The 19941-nt window shown below is 42.0% G+C and overlaps 1 long non-coding RNA gene across 1 annotated transcript in view; it reads right to left on the bottom strand.

The window, feature by feature from the left end:
- LOC103786160 (uncharacterized) overlaps positions 1-19941 on the bottom strand; it is a 356334-nt gene that overhangs the window by 36372 nt on the left and 300021 nt on the right. Inside the window, exon 18 of the long non-coding RNA XR_008625464.1 lies at positions 19791-19921. This is a non-coding gene — a long non-coding RNA (uncharacterized LOC103786160). The remainder of the gene's footprint in view (positions 1-19790; positions 19922-19941) is intronic.

Raw genomic sequence — 19941 nt, 5'->3', positions numbered from 1 at the left:
TCTTTCTAGCATCAACTAAATAAAAAATCCAAAGTCCAAAATCTCATAAAAGTCTCAAGACAGGTTCCTTCCACCTATGAGCCTGTATGATTAAAAAACAAAAAAACAAGTTATTTACTTCTGAGATACCATAGTGGTATAGGCATTGGATAAACATTCCCATTTCAAAAGGAAGACATTAGCCAAATGAAAAGGGCAATAGGCCCCATGCAAGACCGAAACTAAACAGGACAGACATTAAATCTTAAAGCTCCAAAACAATCCTTGACGTCATATCCTGCATTCTGAGCAAACTGGCATGAGGGGTGGCCTCCCAAGGCCTTGGGCGGTCCCTTCCCTATGGCTTACTTGAGTGAGTTTACACTCATGGGTTAGAATTGAGAGGCTGCAGCTTTTCTAGGTTCAAGGTGCAAGCTGACAGTGGCTCTACTATTCTGGGGTCTAGGGGGCAATAGCCCCCTTCCCACAGCTCTACTAGGCAGTGCCCCAGTGGAGACTCTGTGTGGGGCTTCAATTCCACATTTTCCCTCAGCAGTGCCATAGTAGAGTCTCTCTTTGGAGGCTCTGCCCCTGTGGCAGACTTTTGCCTAGGCACCCATGCTTTCCAATACATCCTCTGAAATGTAGGTGGAAGCTGCCAAACCTACTTCATGTTTCCATTCTGTGTACCTGCAGGTTTACCACCACATGGAAGCCTCTAAGGTTTATAGCTTGTGCCCTCTGAAGTAGTGTCCTGAGTTGTACCTGGGCTGCTTTGAGCTGGAGCAGCCAGGATGTGGAGAGCAGCATCCTGAGGCTGTGCAGGACAGTGGGGCCCTGGGTCTGGCTCCTGAAACCATTCTTTTCTTATAGGCCTCTCTCTGGGCCTGTGATGGCAGAGACTGTCCTGAAGACTTCTGAAATGCTCTTGAGGCTTTTTTTTTTTCTTTCATTTTCTTGGGTATTAGCACTTTCCTCTTTTTAGTCATGCAAATCTCTCTAGCAAGTGATTGGTCCACAGCCCACTTGAATTCCTCCCCTAAAAATGCTTTTTCCTTCTCTACCACATGGCCAGCCTACAAATTTTCCAAATTTGTAAGCTCTGCTTCCCTTTTAAATATAAGTTCCAATTTAAGTCATTTATTTGCTCTTGTCTCTGATCCTAGGTGGTTAGAAGCAGCCATGTCACATCTTGAATGCTTTCCTGCTTAGAAATTTCTTCTACCAGCTACCCTACATCTTCTGATTCTCAGGGCATGGATTCAATGTAGCCAAGCTCTTTGCTAAGGCATAGCAAAGAGCAAGGGTGACCTTTGGCACAGTTCCCAATAAGTTCCTCATTTCCATCTGAGACCTTGTCAGCCTGGCCTTCGCTGTCCATATTTCTATTAGCATTGTGGTCACAACCACTTAACAAGTCTCTCAGAAGTCCCAACTTTCCTTGGTCTTCCTGTCTTCTTCTGAGCCCTCCAAAGTTTTCCAACCTCTGCCTGTTACCCAGTTCAAAAGCTGCCTCCACATTTTCAGGTATCTTCATAGCAATGCTTCATCCCCAGTATGAATTTTCTACATTAGTCCATTCTTGCACTGCTATGAAGGAAATACTGGAGGCTGAGTAATTTATAAAGAAAAGAAGTGTATTTGGCTTATAGTTCTACAGGCTGTACAGGAAGCCTGGCTCTGGCACCTGTTTGGCTTCTGGTGAGGCCTCAGGGGGCTTTTACTCATGATGGAAGGTAAAGTGGGAGGAGGTGTGACACATGGGGAGAGCGTGAGAGAGTGAGACAGAGAGAGAGAAAGTGTCACTCTTTTAAACAACCAGATCTTGCGTGAACTCAGTGTGAGAACTCACTCATTACTATGAGGAGGGCGCCAAGTCATTCATGAGAGATCTGCCTCCGTAACCCAAATACCTCCCACCAGGCCCCACCTTCAACATCAGGGTTTACATTTTAACGTGAGACTTGGAGGAGACATCCAAACCATAACATATGATAAACCCTCCGTCATCTCCCCCATGAGATCCTCAGTAAATTCAACATTGCTCACTAATACTTTGATGGCAGAAGATTCCTTGGGGCAAGCTCCAGGACCATGAAGTGACTGTTAATGTCAGGGTTTTATACACATCCATTTAGGTATCTACTTTTGCCTGTGATTCCAGTTTGCTATTTTTTCTTTACTACGTAGTGCAACTTATAAATGATTTTGTTTAATATGTTCACTAAATATTTGAGGACCCTGGAGGATACTGTATTATTTATGAAGGTAGAGAAAAATGGCCATTAAATCTAAAATGTATTGCAGAAAAGAGGAAAAGAAACACAAAACAAAACAAAAAAGTCCAACAATTTACCATAATTGCCAGAGGGAGTTATTTGAGTGATATTTGCCATCATTTTTGAAGCACTTTAAATCATATCTACAATTTAATGTATTATTTTCTAATCTTATTTAAATTTTACATTTCAACTCTCTATTCCCTGCTCACTTAAAAATACCACTTTACATAAGTTCCTTCACATTTGTCATTTCACTGGCTCCTGTAAATAACTCTCCTTTGAGATGACTACAACAGTTATGTTTTTGACTTCATATTTTCATATCCATTTTCTCATCTGCTCCATCTAACAAGCTATGAGGCCAGCAATGCTCCTGTTATTATTCCCATTTGACAGACAAGGGCACTGGGCCCAAGACAGATCAAGTTACCTGCGTGTGGCAACCATCGTGGAGAGAAGCCTAAAAATAAAATCTCTTGGTTCAGAGAATTAATAGGAAAAAACGAGATCAAGATTATCATATTTTTAAAAACTCTACTTTTGAGAAAAGACTGGAAAGAAACGTGAAAAATAAAATGAGTTGTGTATGAGGGCTGTGATTATGGGTAAATGCTTATTGTTTAAAATGTTTTCTTTAATGTTTTTATAATAGTGGTTTAGATGTGAATAAAAATTGGACAAAGTAAATAGAAAGCTTCTTGGGGTTGAGTGGAAAGTGGTCTTGTCTTACATTTTCCTAATAGGAAGCAGAACATTTCATTTGAAATATTTCTGGAGTTCAAGACTCAGCCCCTAGTGACCTTTATACTTGTTAATCTGTCAATTAAAAAAAAAAAGCAATAACTGATATATATTTATTACCTCCTGTGTTCTAGGCACTGGGTTAGGTGCTGTACATGGATTTTTGTTTGTTTGTTTGAGACAGATTGTCACTCTGTCACCCAGGCTGGAGTGCAGTGCAGTGGCACAATCTCGGCTCACTGCAGCCTCGATCTCCCAGGCTCAAGTGATCCTCCTGCCTCAGCCTCCCAAGCAGCTAGGACCACAGGTGTGTGCCACCACACCCAGCTAATTTTTAAAAATTTTTGTAGAGATGAGGTTTCACCATGTTGCCCAGGCTGGTCTCAAACCCTTGAGCTAAAGCGATCTGCTTGTCTTAACCTCCCAAAGTGCTAGAATTACAGACATGAGCCATCACGCCAGGTCCAACATGGATTATTGTTTCCTCCACGGCAACTTGATGCAGTTATTAGTTCTATTGTACAGATGAGGACACTGAGGCTTCAAGAGGTTAAGTGGTTTGCTTACAGCTACATGGTTAGGAACGATAGAAACTAAAACTGGATGCCAGCCAGCTTGACATCGATAGTTATGTTCATAATCACCATGCTGTGTCATCTGCAAGCTCTTCTGTTTGTCACTGTTACGCAAGTCTGAAGACATAAAGCTTACAATATTTCCATGGAATATGGATTTGTCCCTTTCTCCTTGTGAGAAGGATATTGCTCCCTTCTCACATCTGTTTAATTCTTTTCATGCTCAGAATGAAAAGTAGATGTCATCTCTAATGCCACCTCCTATGGATTAGCAGTGTCTGTCTGGAGTGTTGCATTGACAAGGATTCTAAGGCCACAAGAAAAATTGCCATGATTGATTTGCAATGTCTGCCATGGGCACAGGAGGGAGAAGTGTGGCCAAATGCAAGCAATTTGCCTTCCAGCATTTGAAGGTGGGCAGGAGAAAGCACACGGATGCAAGCAAAGGACTCCTGCTTTTTAAGCTTTACAAGTCATTCAAGGGGAATAAAAGTGGTTTTGATTCCAAATCACTTAAAAGTGATTAGAGAGAAACCATGAGTCCCAGGTGAGTGACAGGACCCTGATCTATAACAGGACTTCCATTGCTCCTACCCCTTACTAGCAGCAAGATCTTCCTCCCTTTCTCTGTCAGGTGCATTTATTTATCCAGCAAATTTCAAGGGTCTAACACATGCCAAACATTATTCTAAGTAGTGATGAAAGAGCAGAGAACAAATTGGACAAAATCTCTGCACTCAGAAGGCTTATATTCTGGTGGGGAGAGAAGCAATAAACCAGTAAAGAAGCAAACAATATAACATTTCAGTGTTAAGTGCTGTGAAAAAGTAAAGAGATCCAGTATAATGAGACTGGGGTTGTGGGGTGGAGGCTTTAGGTAGGGGACTGTGAGCAGGCCCTGGCCATCTCATTGTCACCTCTGCAGTGACACTGACCTATTTGCACATTCAGGCTCAGCTGCAGTCAGTTGTACATAAACACGTGCAGTTTGGTAGAAGTGATGTTTTGGTTCCCACATCCTCTCACCTCTGCTGTGTGGTCTCTAAATTGTTAGAGCCACACCCTTCCAAGTCTCCGTGTCTTTGCCTGTGCTGTTGCCCCCACCTAGAGTATGTTTCCTACCTATCTCATGAACAAGACTCATCACTCTTCAAGGTCCAGGTTGAGTTATCCCTAACCCATTCAAACAGAGTCAAGTATCTCTTTTTGAAGTTGCCATGACCCAGTGGACACTGCCTTTTGGGTTTTCCAGGGACAGCCACTGAAACTATCAATTTTTTGACTCTGAGGCATCATCTGCTTATTTCCAGCTTTACCTATGCCAGGAATTAGTGTCGTGGGGGCATGGCTAATGTCCGTTTGTAGCCCAATGTCTCATCAAAGCTTGGTAAATGGTAGGAACTTGATAACTACACAATGGAGGAGAGGACAGGCTGGACTGATGGATCTGTGGATCTGACACATGCCCTCTGCTAGGCCTTCCACAGGTTGCTTTAGCTCTCTGAGCTACAGTTTTCTCATCAATAAGGTAGAGATGGAGACATCCAATTCATAGGATGGTTATGATGGTTATACATAAAACATGAGATGATTCCTGTAAAAACAATTTGTGAAAAACCTGACACAAAGTTAGTCCTCAATAAATGACAGTAATTAGTAGTAAGTCTCAAACTGAGTCATTAATATTTGCAATAGTAATAGGTTAGCTGAGAGTTAATGAAATATGGATGAATGAAAGGATAGAGGGATGCTTTTACTTTCACGATCATACCTGAGTTGCTATGACTGCCCTGTCCTAAATTCGTCTGGCTTCATATTCTCCTTCACCATGGACTACCTAGCACCCCTTCTGTTTCTAACTTTTGCCTTAGGTATGCTGGTTGGGGCTTAAAAGCCTGTAATCTTAATTCACCACTGCTCATGGCTTTGGGTGACACCCAGAGATTTATTGAATATGGAACTGCCATCTGCATCATGTACAGTTGTTCTATTTTTACTCTTTCCATCACTTTCTCTCTTTCTCATCTACACATCAATAACTAGTCATTTATGTGGCATTTAATGCTTCATAAATGTTATGAGCCTTTATACAGCACTGACTGGGAGGAATACAGTGAAATGAGTTTATTGGTATTTTAAAGCTAATTTCTCAATGTTATCCTTGTGTTTCCCCCTGGTGGCTTGCATATTTAGGCCTAGAACCCTGGGCTTTGCCAAGCAAATTATTATTGATGTGTGGAGTTAAAAAGGCAGGAACAAAAGATTTCTTACTGTGCTAACTGGGAACTCTGCATGCCTTAGAATAAATCGTGCTTGGAGCAGCTGAGCCATCCTGGCTTTATGCTTACTGATCTGTGACAGAGGCTTGGGCCTTTCCTTGAGCCTGTCTTATTCCCAACCTACTGGCTGCAGAGTCTGGGTGACTTCTGCTCATGGGCAGAGGGACAGGGAACAGCAAGATAGCCTCTGCCTCTAACATAGTCACCTTCCTGCCTGAGAAACTGAGTTGTGGCATGAGCTGATGTGAGTTGTGGGACTGGTCCTCAGGCCCTGAACACTGAGACAAAGGCCAGGGAGCTTAGGCAGAGGCCAAAATTGTTCTTATAGCCTTTGGTATCCTTCCTGGCTCCAGAGCAGAAGGTGAAATCAGGAAAGAGGTAAAGCACTAGGAAGCACACGGAAGTTGGATGGAAAGACACACACACACACGCATACACATGAACACACACACGTGTGCACACAAATTATATTGCCATTAAAATTATGGTCTCAAAAATATTTAATATAGGGGAACACGTATTATTTAATATAGGGGAATAACACTATACTTAATGTAGTGTTAAAAGAAAAAGGAAAGACAAGAAACATATACAACTTTACATGTGTATATGTACATGATTTAAAAACAGACTGGAAGAAAACAAAAATAATAATAATCTCAAGTTGGCTGTATCATATGCAATTTCTTTTCATTTGTGGTATCCTTTTGCATTTTCCAAATTTCTACAATGCTCTAGTATTATTTTGTAAATTATTATTTTTTATGGTAAGGCAGTATGATAAGGCACAATCAGAATGAGAGATGCTGGTGGTAGAGTATTTTAGGCAAGTTTCAAGGAATAGGAACTCAGCTCAAACTGGCTAAATAACAATTGTGATGTATTGGGTCATTTAACCGAGAATCCAGGTGCCCTAAGTTCAGACACGGCTGGATCCAAGGGCTTCACAGTATCCTGGAAACCTAGTTCTTCTCTTTGTCCTCCTCCTCCTCCTTGGCCAGTACTGTTAGAGGCAGCAGAGTAAAATGATAAGAACATGGGCTCAAGAGCCAGGCTGCCTGGGTTCAAATTGTGCCTCTCCCACTTAATAGGTTTTTAAACCTTGAGTTACTCAACACTTCAGTGTGTCAGTTTTCTCCTCTGCGAAAGAGGATAAAAATAGCAATAATCATTATAAGCATAATAACAGTAATCATAATTATATGGTTTGTGAAGATTAAATGAGTTAATATGCTCTAAGTGTAATGCACTTAGGGTAGTTATTGGTATATAAGTAACACTCAATAAATGTCTTGTGTCATCACCACCACCACTACCATCATCATCACTTGTGTTTGTTAACCTCATTTTGCAGATAAGATCTGAACAAATGGCAAAATGGTTACTAGGAGTCATCTATCTGCAGGCTTCAACCTTAGTATCCTCAAAGGAAAGAGAATTTTTCTCTTTGTGTTCAAATATTAATCCTACAAGACTCTAATTCTGCGCTAAAATTTGAACAAGCCACTGTGGTCCAGTACACAGATTGGCCAGTCTGGGTCACAGGTCTTTTCTGTAGTGGGGCTGAGACAATGATTCCTATTTCCCCACAGCCTCAGAGGATGGAAGAAGAGTTTCCTTAAATAAAAAATAAGGTTGAAAATAAGTAATTAAAAAATTATTATTACCAAGGAGGGCTTTTCTCAAATTGAGTTTCCTAAACCTCTTGCTCAGCTTCAATTTGGATTTTGTAGCCCCATAACTTGTAGCAAAGAAGAACACTCTATCCTAGGATGAATGAGGACATGCAGCCTGGGGCAGAATGGAAAAGTACATGTAATACTACCCAATCCACCCTGTGCCCACTAGGCAGATGGGCACTTGGCACCTAGATACCTGGAAAGGATACCTGTACTTGTTTATCAGAATTATGCTATTACAATTTGGACAAAGGCACTGGAAATAAAAGAATGAATTAGAAATTGTCAACTATTTTAGGAGCTCCTCATTTTGTCTCTAGTTCAAGCACAGGAAAGATTTGGCAGACAAGGTGTGTTGAATTATGCCCTCCAGCCCTAGATGAATGTGAATGTCTGGTGTCTTGTGTGGAGCTGCTTAGGCTTTGAAGCTAATGTAATAAACTTAGCTACGCATAAAATAACACATTTATGACTTAGGTAATTATACAATATCACCATTTCTTTAGAATGAGAAGAACCTCATTCTAATTACAGATATACCACCAACTGGCCCCCTTCACTTATCCTCTATGTAACGTAGCACGGTAAATTGAATGCAAGGAGTTAGAATCAGAAGTGAGGTCTAGAACCCCAGCTGTGCCTCTCATTACTATTTGGGATCCAAGGAAAAGTATTTTGTACTAAAAATTACTGAACTTAAGTGAGGATTAGTAAACGTCAGAAAAAGACATGCTCAGATTATTTCTATCCCATCGATTACCTTAGTAGGAGGAAACTTGTACTTTCATTATCCACATTGCCATCAAAAAGTATTTTTTGTTGTCTTCAAGTTGTATTTATTTATTTATTAAATATGTACTGATTACTTACCATGTGCCAGGCACTTTGGTAGAAAACAGCTATAGCTATAAATAAGACCCAGCTCCCGCTCTCCCAGGGTTCACAAGCTGGTAGAGACCAACAACCAAGCAGGCAGTTACCCAGAGAATGGTGGGCTCTATGTCAACCAGGTGTGGCCAGACCCCTGGGCATCCTGCTGGCTCTCAGTCTGACTCTTCTTCAGACTGAAGTGTGTTAATCATTTATTTGCTGAGCTCTGGGTGGAGTAGTGGTGGAAAAGGAGCATGAGGGAGGACAAGAAAGGGATGGCCAGTTTTGTGCTTTGAGAAATTTCTTTGAACTGGAGTCAGGGCAAGGCGGGAGTAAGGAAAACTAGTTAGGAAACCACTACTTTCATCCAGATGAGAGACTTCAGTGTCCCAAACCAAAGGACATGGACAGATAAAAGAAGATAAGAGGGTTGACTCAACAGGACTTAGAGGTGAGGAGAAAGGAGAGAGAGGAAATAAGATGGTGCTTGTATTCTTCTCTTTAGTTAAGTGTTTGAATGATCATCATTCAATGAAATGGAAATATATGAGGAAGAACAAGTTGGGAACAGTAGGGAAAGGTGAGGAGATGAAGCCATCAAGGCCACCCACCCTCAAGTGGTGCCTCATCTCCTTTTCCCAGCAGACTCTGGTGGCAGCACTGCTCAAAGAATGTTAGATGGGTCCTGGTAATTTCTACCTGTTGACATGAAAGATTGAAGACAACTGTTTTGTAGGCAAAACATGCTCACTCTGGCTTTAAGATCACCAAGCATTTCTTAAGCTGCATTTGAAAGCTAGTGAGTCAGTCAGTGGCAAAGGCCCTGGGACTCATGATGCATTTGTAACATTTCCAAACCCAGAAGAAAGTCTGCACAGTGCTTTAGTGATCAATATGATCAGCTCAAACAACCAATTTGTTAAGAAGTAATCTGTGTAAATTATCCCAGTGAGAATATTTTCTATGATTTGTGGTTTAGCAGAAAGCATTTTCTTTTATTATTTAATCCCTGGGGCCGTGGGGAGTGGTTTTGTAGTGATCCAATGCAACAGTTGCTGTGTTTATTTACTGGACCTATTAGAAATAATACCACTTTGCTCTCTTCTTGGGTTGGAGGCTAAAATAATGGGTGAAGAATGCAAGTCTGGAGATTCCTGGGAAGATTGGAGGACATGAAAAACAGCATATAGCATTAAAATTACTCACATTCCCAAGGCCTTTTAAGATTCATGTGTTAATTTTAAATACGAACATTTTTTCAAAAGGCACAAAAATATATTCCAAATTAGTGGGTCCTAATTCTTATGGGTGTCAGAACCCTTTGAGAACCTTATAAAAATTATGGAACCTACCCCTAGAATTCACATGCATGCGCATGCATGTTGCATACAATGCAGCAAGGGCTCATGGATTGCCTAATGTCTGTCTGTGGACTCCAGGTCAAGTATACCTATTGCTACAGTTTGAATATTCATTCCCTCCAAAACTCATGTTGAAACTTAATCTCCAATGTAGTAGTATTGAGAGGTGGGACCTTTAAGAGGTGATTGGATCGTGAGGGCTCTGCCCTTATGAATGGATTAATCCATTCATAGGTTAATGGATTGGTGGTTATTTGGGAGTAGAACTGGTGGCTTTATAAGAAGAGGTACTGGGTGCAGTGGCTCATAGCTGTAGTTCCAGCACTTTGGGAGTCCGAGGAGGATGGATGACTTGAGCCCAGGTTCAAGACCAGTCTGGACAATATAATGAAACCCTGTCTCTACAAAAAAATTAAAAAATTAGCTTGGTGTGGCAGTGCACACCTGTAGTCACAGCTACTTGGGAGGCTGAGGTGGGAGGATCACTAGGCCCAGGAGGCAGGGGTTGCAGTAAGCTGTGATCACACCACTGCACTCCAGCCTGGGGGACAAAGAGAGGCCCTGTATCAAAAATAAATAAATAAATAAATATGAGTGTGTGTGTGTGTGTGTGTGTATACATATATATGAAGAGGAAGAGAGACCTGAGCTTGCATGCTCAGCTCCTTGCCATGTGTTCCCCTGCACCATCTCAGAACTCTGCAGAGTCCCCACCAGCAAGAAGATCCTCACCAGATGAGGGCCCTCAACCTCAAACTTCTCAGCCTCCATAGCTGTAAGAAATGTTTTCTTTAATTTATAAATTACGTAGTTTCAGGTACTTTGTTATAAGCAACAGAAAAAGAACCTTCTGTGAATTTTCATGGCCTCTCTTTCCTGTTGTTTTTTATTTTAATTTTGGGGAATAAAAAAATAAACAACATGGCTCAATTTGCATAATATATATTTCTTACTTGTCCATAGATAACTACACAGGAGCCTAAATCTTCAGAACATACTGAGAACCCAGAAAGAAGCAAGATATGAGACTGCAGGAAGACCACATACTAACGCCGATGCATTTTATTCAAAGAGAGTCACTCTGGTGCCCTCTAGGAAACTATTACCTCTTGTTTTTTGTGAAATTCTAATAAGCTCAGCTATGTGCTTTCCTAGATATCAGCAAATAAATCAGAAGACAGAAGATGGGCTGCTACAGACAGAAACACTGATCACTTTAAGAACCCAGCTTATTGAAAGCTTGACAGCAAGGAAAGAGAAAAAAAATCTCTCCACATATTTATTGAAGACCCAAACTCTAAGCCTGACATAGAGCTAGGCACTATGCATAGAATGGTGAATAATTTTACAGTTTGATTTAGGAGATTGGTGAGAAAGAAAGAAAGAATTACAAGAAAACATGGTAAATGTCCCAATAAAGATATGTGCAAATTGCTACACTGAGAATAAAGGAAGAAATAACAGGCTCTGGCTATGGAGCTGAAGAAGACTTTAGAGGAAAGGGAACATCTGAGTTGGTTCTTAATGGATGAGGAAGAGTTGACCAGGCAGTTCTAGGAATGAATGAATTTCCGACCAAGGCATGGAGGTGTGTATGGACAGGTGTGTGTACAGGCAGGTGTCAAAGGGTGAGGTGTCTAGACAGGTGTGGGAGGGCAGGTGTGGAGAGGCAGGTGTGAAGAAACAAGTGTGGATTCGTAGGTATGGATGGGGCTCAAGCGAATTGGTATCGGTAATGGAGGAAGCCTCACTGACAAAGAACACTGGTATCACTCTATAACAGTGATTGAATGCTACGCCAAGAGGTTTGGAATTTTTCCAATAGGCAATAGAGAATTTTCTCATAGAGAAGGAGCCTGAGGGAATCAGGCTTAGTTTATGAAAGTTAATTCCAGCAGTTAACACCTAGAGAATGGACTAGAGGTGATAGTGGCTGGTCTGGCAAAGAAAGAAATTAGGAAACTGTGAGCATGGCCTGAGTGAAAGTTGACAAGAACTTGAACTGAGGCAGTGTTGGTGAAGGTAAATAGAGAAGAGAGCATGTGTGTGTATGTGCAAGATAGAGAGAGAGGGAAGGAGAAAGACGTTATGTGTGTATGTGAGCAGGACATATATGTGCACTGGCTGAAAGATTTGTGTGAACTAAGATCTTCAGGCCTTAATGGGGGTGGAAGAGAGGAAGGAAGAGGAAGGAAGCAAGCATGTGATAAGTCAATAATCCTGTTGCCTGTATAAGCAAAACATTTATATCCTTCCCCAACCTTGCCAATTTAGATCCCTGTCAGTTTAGAAAATTGATTATTTATTTGCATGGTGCAGAGCTCAAGTTTGCCTTTGATATAATCCAGAAAAACTGTGGTTACCAAATGCTGAACCATGGCCATCAGAATCCCTTGGGGGTCTTTGTTAAAAACAGAGATTCCTGGAAACAGCCCAGACCTACTAAATCTCTCTGGGTGGGGTCCTAGTGGTCCATAGTTTTAACCAGCTGGTCAGATGATTCTGCTGGGCAGCTGTGATTGACAACCACCACTTTAAATAAGTCAACTAGCAGTTAACTTGAAAAAGGATGTAAAATGTTCAGAAGAGCAAACGATTCATGTACCATTTATGCAATGCATATTCTACTTACATTTTCATTATATAGAAAGATACAAGGCCCTTCATTTGATGCCAATTTTCGTGGGGGGTCATCTAATTAAGGAATATGCTTAAGGAAATGCAATGAATTATTCTTAAGTGTATGAATAACTATATATACCTATATGCCTAAGAATAATTCATTGAATTTCTTTAAGCATATTCCTTAATTAAGTCTCTCTAGGATTTTAGTATTTTACTCTCAGTCTTTGATAAATAGCAAGGAGTAGTAATATGCCAAACTAAAGCTAAGCATCTTCCAAAAATCATCAGTTATGGGTCCTATTCCCTTTCTCCTTACTTCCTGCCCTAGGTGAGCTCATCCAGCTTCATTGCTTAAATACCATCTCTATGCTTATGACTCATACATTTTTATCTTTAGCCTGGGCCTCTCATCTGCACTTCAGGGTCATATATTCAACTGTCTCCCTGTCACCTTTACTTGGGAGTCTCACACGAATCTCAATTTGAAGGAGGACAAAAAGTACTGAATTCTTAAATCACCCACCCAAACTTCTTTTTACCCCAGTCCCAGTCTTCCTAAGCTCAGCAAATGGGACCCAGCAGCTCAGGCCAAAAATCTGGGAGGGATCATTCTTGACCTCTCCTTCTTCCTAACTACCCCCTCCAACATTTAATGTATTTCTAAATCCTGTCAGTTTACCTCTCAAATCTGCCCATGACTCTCCATTGGTACTGATATGAACTTGATACAAGCCACCAACATCTGAATGTTTTTCCTCTGTAAGCTACCTTCACCACAGTGGCCAGAGTGCTCTTTAAAAATTACATCAGAACGTGCTCCTGCTTACAGTCCTCCAGGAACTTTCCAGTGCACTCAGAATCTTATCCAAATCCCTTTCCAGGAGCCAGATTACAAGGTTCTGAATAAAATGGCCCTCCCTCCTCTTCCATCTCATCCAGGCCCTGTGTCCTCCCATCACCATCTTCCAATCAAACCGACCTTCCTCCAGGTCCTTGAACACCCCACATTTATCCCCATTGCAGGGCCATCACTTTTTTCCCCACCAACCCCAGGGTATGGAACCCCTCAACCAGCTAAACTTCTCCTCCAGATCTGAGCTAAACCTCATCCTCTCTGAGAGGTCTGCCCTGACCATCTAAGCCAGGAGTTGGCATATGTCTTCTATAAAGAGCCAGATAGTAAATATCTTAGGCTGTGCAGGCCATGAGGTCTCTGTCACAACTATCCATCTTCAACTCTGACATTGTAGCAAACACAGCCATAGAATATATGTAAATGAATGGACATGGTTCTGTTCCATTAAAACTTTATTTTCAATAGACAATGGCATGATTTGGCCCTTAGCTGTCACTCGCTGATCCCTGATTTAAACCAAAGTATGACTTCTCTGTTATTCCTACACAAAGCTTCTTATAAATCATAAATATGTGCCCACTGCTGTTTCTTGCATTAGTCTGCTAGATCTATGAGGGCAGGAAGGAACTTGGACTCTTAAGGATCTGCCAGAATATAGAGCCTGGTAAAGTGCTGACCATACAGTGAGGCCTCAGTAAACATATGTTGGATAAAGGAAGAAAAGGAGAGAGAAAGGAAGAAAGGAGGGGAAGATTCCTTCTTCAAGTACAGGTACTTTTTGTTAAAAGGCAGCAAACATTACTGGTTCTTTTTTGTCTTTTTTTTTTTCTTTTCTTTTTTTTTTTTTTTTTTTTAGACGGAGTCTTGTTGTGTTTCCCAGGCTGGAGTGCAATGGCGCGATCTTGGCTCACTGCAACCTCTGCCTCCCGGATTCAAACGATTCTCCTGCCTCAGCCTCCCGAATAGCTGGGATTACAGGCACCCGCCACCACACCCAGCTAATTTTTGTATTTTTAGTAGAGACAGGGTTTCACCATGTTGGCCAGGCTGGTCTCAAACTCCTGACCTCATGATCCACCCACCTCAGCCTCCCAAAGTGTTGAGATCACAGGAGTGAGCTACCATGCCCGACCAACTGGCTCATATTTTTAACTCTTTCTCTTTGTCAGGAGAGTCCTAGGGTAAATGACTTATCCATTTACTGTTGTGTTCATTTCTTCATCCCTTCAGTGATGTGGTGTTTACTGTCTCCCCTATATACTGAGTACTGTGCTGGGGAAACAGATCCTGGCCAGGCCCTTCTGAGCATCTAGTCCTGAAAGCTGAGGGCTCTCCCCACGCTCTGTTCCCAGAGGCCTTTTATTGTGTTTTGTTGTTGTTGGGAGCCAAGGGAAAATTCAAGCTTTGTGATGTGAAATTGAGGCACAAAGCAATTGGCAAAGAAGTCCCGCAGAGGCCCTCTCAATCCAGGAGCGAGCCCTGCCCTCTCCTTCCTGCCTCATTACTGTAAAACAGCCCTCAGTGTAATTCTCCACTATGACTTTCTCCACCTTGGCAGATGAAAAGCGAGTAATTGGGTACCCCGAAAGTTTAGCAGCGGCATTCCTTTGAAAGAGACAAGACGCCTCCCTGCGCATGCAAGTCCCACCTCACTTCCTCCTCTCCCAGTCTGCTCGCACCTCCCCGGCCTCCTCCAAACTGACTGCAACACCATCTACGAAGCTGAGAGCTGGGCAGTCATTAAAGATCATCAACTAAAGAGCTCTTCACCAGGCAGGATGATGTTTAGCAGACAGCAAGACTGTTCCTGCCGGCTCCCGTTAAGTTTCATCAAAACTGTGCCTAATCAAAATCTTCAATTTAATTATGCTCCTCTGCATTACAAATTTTGATCAAATTGGTTTAATTTGGTACAAGGAGTTATGTTCGTTTCACACGCAAAGTGAGCCCACCCTGAAGCTAGGCTCTGTGTCCCCAAAGCCTCTCAGGACCTTGTACAATCAGGATTGCCCCCACCCTCCTGTGACCCCAGATTTGGAGAATCGCCCGAGGCTTGGGAAATTGGCAGTTGTTGCTCTGCCCACATCTGCAAGAGCTGTCCTGAAGCCACACTGAAGCTGACAGCTGTCTTCCCCCACCCACGTTCCCCTCCCAGCCTCCCTTTCCTCCTCTGCTTTTGAAATCGCACCCAATCTGTCAGTGAAATATGCTGTGGGATTGAAGCTCTGGGAATCCGTTTCCACTCAGGAGAGAAATCTCAGCCTGCTAGTGGCCCTGCGGAGAACTTCCCAAAGTCCTTCATTTACAGAATCCCAAAGCAAAGGGCTCCCTGATCACCCAGTCCCAGGCAGTTTCCCTGCCTTCTACCCATAGTCAACAGGCACTGCCAATGCTTGGCCTCCCAGCACTTCTTTATCCCTTCCTAGGTCCTTATCCCATCATATAGAGCCCCAAGACCTGAGATCACCCAGGTGACCCCTCCACCTTACACCCTCCTGGCAACCAGACCTTTCCAGGTGGTCTTACCCTCATCGAAACCCCCTGGTCTGGAGTTCCACTCCCTCTAGGGCTTCCCTTGCTAACCTTCCAGCTCATCTGATGGTGGCATTCCTGCTCCTCGCTGAATGCCTTGTGTCTCAAGCTGAAGTGTGAGCTCCTTCTATGCATGTGTGCTCAGAATAATTTATCCTATGTGGAGCCGCAGGCTAAATGCCACCTGTCATACTGCGATGTCAGTTTTACTCAAAGGTAATTTAAAACCTTATTTGTATATTGTGGAATGGAATGAAAAATTCACACGATGTTTTAAAACAAGAGACTTCAAAGATAAGCGGCTGGGGGTTGCAGCCCAGACCCCTTGGGTCTTAGTCCACTTTCTCTAACCTTTGGCAAAGAAGTCTAAGTAGCCCTGGTGAAGTGTTACCAAAACCCTCATAAAATATTCGCCCCTTCACCGGGACTTCCGATCCCAGAAGACTTTTATCTTTTATTTTTATTTATTTATTTATTTTTTTGAGATAGAGTCTCGCTCTGTTGCCCAGGCTGGAGTGCAGTGGCGCGATCTCGGCTCACTGCAAGCTCTGCCTCCCGGGTTCACGCCATTCTCCCGCTTCAGCCTCCCGAGTAGCTGGGACTACAGGCACCCACCACAATGCCTGGCTAATTTTTTGTATTTTTAGTAGAGACAGGGTTTCACCATGTTAGCCAGGATGATCTCAATCTCCTGACCTCGTGATCCACCCGCGCCCGGCCCCAGAAGACTTTTATTTAAGGGGTGGCCATTCCTCTGGGAAGGATGCCTAAATCTACTTCTGCCTGTCCCCTCTCTTTGACTCTATTCCCAAATTGCCAACTGCTTGATTGGACATTTTCACTTGCACACCGTGCCTTGGATGGCCCTGAAATTAACTTGTCCACAACTCTAAACCTACCATGTCCCACCAGCATCATCAGGCCTGCTCTCCCATGTCATTTTCCAGCTTATCTTAATGGTGTTCCAGTTTTCCCTGGCACTGGGTTTGGAAATACAGGAGATATCAACATTGGCCATAAGTAAACAAGTAGGTAAATACATAAATTGACTAGATTTTAGTCTTTTTTAAAAAAACTGCTTTTGATTGCTGATTCTATTTGAGCATGCACTCCATAATGGTTTAAGGTTAGATGTTTCATCCCAACTTAATAATCCTATGCAAGTCCCTTGTCAACTCCTTCCAGTACCTAATACAGGCTCAGCAAATGTTAAATGTTAATAGAATTAGTAATAGATAGAAGTAGATCATAACACAGTGAGAGATGTCCCTGTGTTGTATATAACTCACTGCTATGTGAGTGGGAACAGAAGGTTGCAGTCGGTCAGGAGAGAATAGTCTCCCTGTATGGTAAGACAAACAGTCCAGGGAGATTTAGAGAGGTGCCCAGGGAACTCTGAGGCCTGCTTGTGAGACAGACAAACCAGTTTTTCCAGAGCTCATGGTTTATGCTTCTTTGACCAGATGATGCTGACTGGAGAGAAGAATCCAGTGGAAAGAGGAGAGACAGGTGCTAGGGCAATGGCTGGTACGGCATGAAGCCAAAAGGGCATGAAGTAAAAAGCAGGAAAGGCATCACAGAGCAGGCACTCAAGTATTTATGTGGTGAATTAATTATAGTAATATCATAATGGCTAAAACATTTATTGTGAGCTTGCTCTGTGCTGAGCAGCATGCTCTAAGTGCCGTGCAAGCATTAACTGTTTAGTCCTTGCAACAGTCTTGAAAATGATGTGTTATTATTCCAATTGTATAGATTGAGAACTGAGGATCAAAAAGGTAAGTAATTTGTGCAAGGTCACCTAGGTAGTCAATGGTGGAAGTAAGGTTTGACTCCAAAGCTTGAGTGATTCACCATGGCATTTTTCTTCCTCTTATTCAAAAACCTGCTTTATTATTTAAATTTTTCTTTTTTCTCTGGGAATGTTCCAACCCCACCCGCACTCAGTAAAACTCTTAGAAGGCAGAGGCAGGGTCTCAGAGTTCTTGAATTCTCAATTCTTTACCCAATGCTTTGTGTAGTAAATAAGTAATAAATGCTATAGATGTATTGATAGAATTGTTTGTTAATGGATCAATGTTGAGAAAATCAGGCACTGTAGCAGGCAAGGAAAAAGTTTCTGGAAAGGAGCACTCGATGCTTATCTGATGAAGCCAGCGTACTGTCAACACCTGTTCGCCAGTCTCTTCTCATCTACACAGCTGTACTGGTTCTGCTGCCTGGAACCCTCTTTTCTTGCCTTCTCACTCCTTCTGGTTTATTGCCTCCTGTCCTGTAGGCCTCAACATAGATGCCTTCTCCAGGAAGCCTTTCCTGATTGCCCTCGAATTTGGTTAGAGGTTTCCACAGAGTCTTAACTTCTCCCATCACAGCACTTATCCCACTGGATTGCAACTGCCTGTTGACTGTTTAGCCTTCTTCAACTAGATCATAGGCTCATTGAGAATTGGGTTGGCCTCAGCAAAATATATACATGGTAAATAATATGTATATATATAACTTGTTACAGTGAGCCCCCACCCAACCCCAAACCAATGAGCCCTCCCACTCAACCCCAAACCAACGTCCATATTCCCAAATTCTTCAAAGAGCAATGAAAGAGCAGTGAACACAAATTCCCCCACTTCACAGTTTTGCCTATACCAGGATTGACATTATCTCAGGATATTGTAAGAAAAAATAATGAATGAGAACTTCCAACAGTTACCGGGGGACTGAGACCTTGGGCAAGTTCCATAGGCCCTCAAACTTTAAGGTTGGAAAGTAGTGAACCACTCTACCTCTCTCGTGGAATTGTTATAAAGATACACTGAGATGTAAAACAGTGTTTGACACCACGTACATGCCCAGTAAGTGTCAGATGCTGTTATTATGTATAATTATGTAAGTGTCAGATGCTGTTATTATGTTATAATTATATTATGTTATTAGCATTATATGGTGTTGAAGTGTTGAATATTTTCCATTTCTGCTCACATAGAATAACTCTGCTGGGGCACTTTAGCATCATTGGTATATTATTAAGCAATTAATATATACAAATAATATACATGCAATTAATTAGATATACCGAGATGTCCAGGGATTGGAAGTGAAGTCAGACTCTGGAATTGACAAACTCCAGCCTCATCTAACTGAGCAGGAGTGCGGCATGCAGCACCCCAGACTGGATGGAACCAGAGGACCCATCAAAAGCCTGAGATGTCTGGCTCAGCAACATTTCTCACTTTTCAGCCTACTTCCAATTCAGTCCACATGGTCGAAAATTAAAACAAGTTATGAAGAACCATAACATTTAGATGCTGATGAAAAGTTCTCAAGTTTTCCTCAGCCATAAAGCTGAGTGTTGAGTAAGTTTCCCTCTAATTTCTTCAGCTATGAACAACAAACAATGCAGGCTGTACATTCAAGAACAAAATTTGGAATTGCGATCAAATGAATGAACAACAAACTGAATCTGACATATTTAATGATAAATCTTATTGTTGTGTTGCATGGTAATTAGACAAAATGAGAAGTTTACATAATGGCTATAATTATTTATTCATTTACTTTCACATTGTTAAAGCAAACTTTTATAGATTTTCTCTTTTCACTTTGCTAGACGTTCTGCATTCATAAACAGTCTCTGTGTTAACTGTTTTCTCCAATGCTCCTTAAGATTTAAATGGAATCCTCATTGCACAAAGGTATAGCTAGTTGCAAGCACACTCACGCACGTTAGCAGACAGAGATCTGGGGATGGAGTTTCCATACACTGAGTTCTTACATCTATCCATGCTCCTTCTCCTCCCTTTAGCTCCTGGGATGACTTCTGCCTAGAAAATCATGCCCAAGGCTTCTCCTCTACTTCTCATTTTCTCTTAAGGTAAGAGGTTCTAGATAAGAAAATCCATCTAGTCCCTTTTCTATAGAAGAATATTAACCACATTTGGTGACATTGGCTGCTATAACAAATAGATCTTCAATTGTGAAATGGCTCAAACATAATAGAAGCTTATTGTTACCTACCTATAAACCCAAGGCAGGTGTTCCTGCTTGAGATGAGACTCTCTTCCAACCATTGATATGATGACCCAGGGCTCTTTCTATCTCGTGGTTCCACTCCTCCCTAAAGGCTTGCCTTCATCGTTGGCACTGAGCTGACAAAAGAGAGAGAGCA

The sequence above is a fragment of the Pan paniscus genome, chromosome 4 (assembly GCF_029289425.2).
Source record: "Pan paniscus chromosome 4, NHGRI_mPanPan1-v2.0_pri, whole genome shotgun sequence".
NCBI lineage: Eukaryota > Metazoa > Chordata > Mammalia > Primates > Hominidae > Pan > Pan paniscus.
Note: the sequence above shows the minus strand (reverse complement) of the source record. Positions and strands in the feature narration are given on the sequence as shown.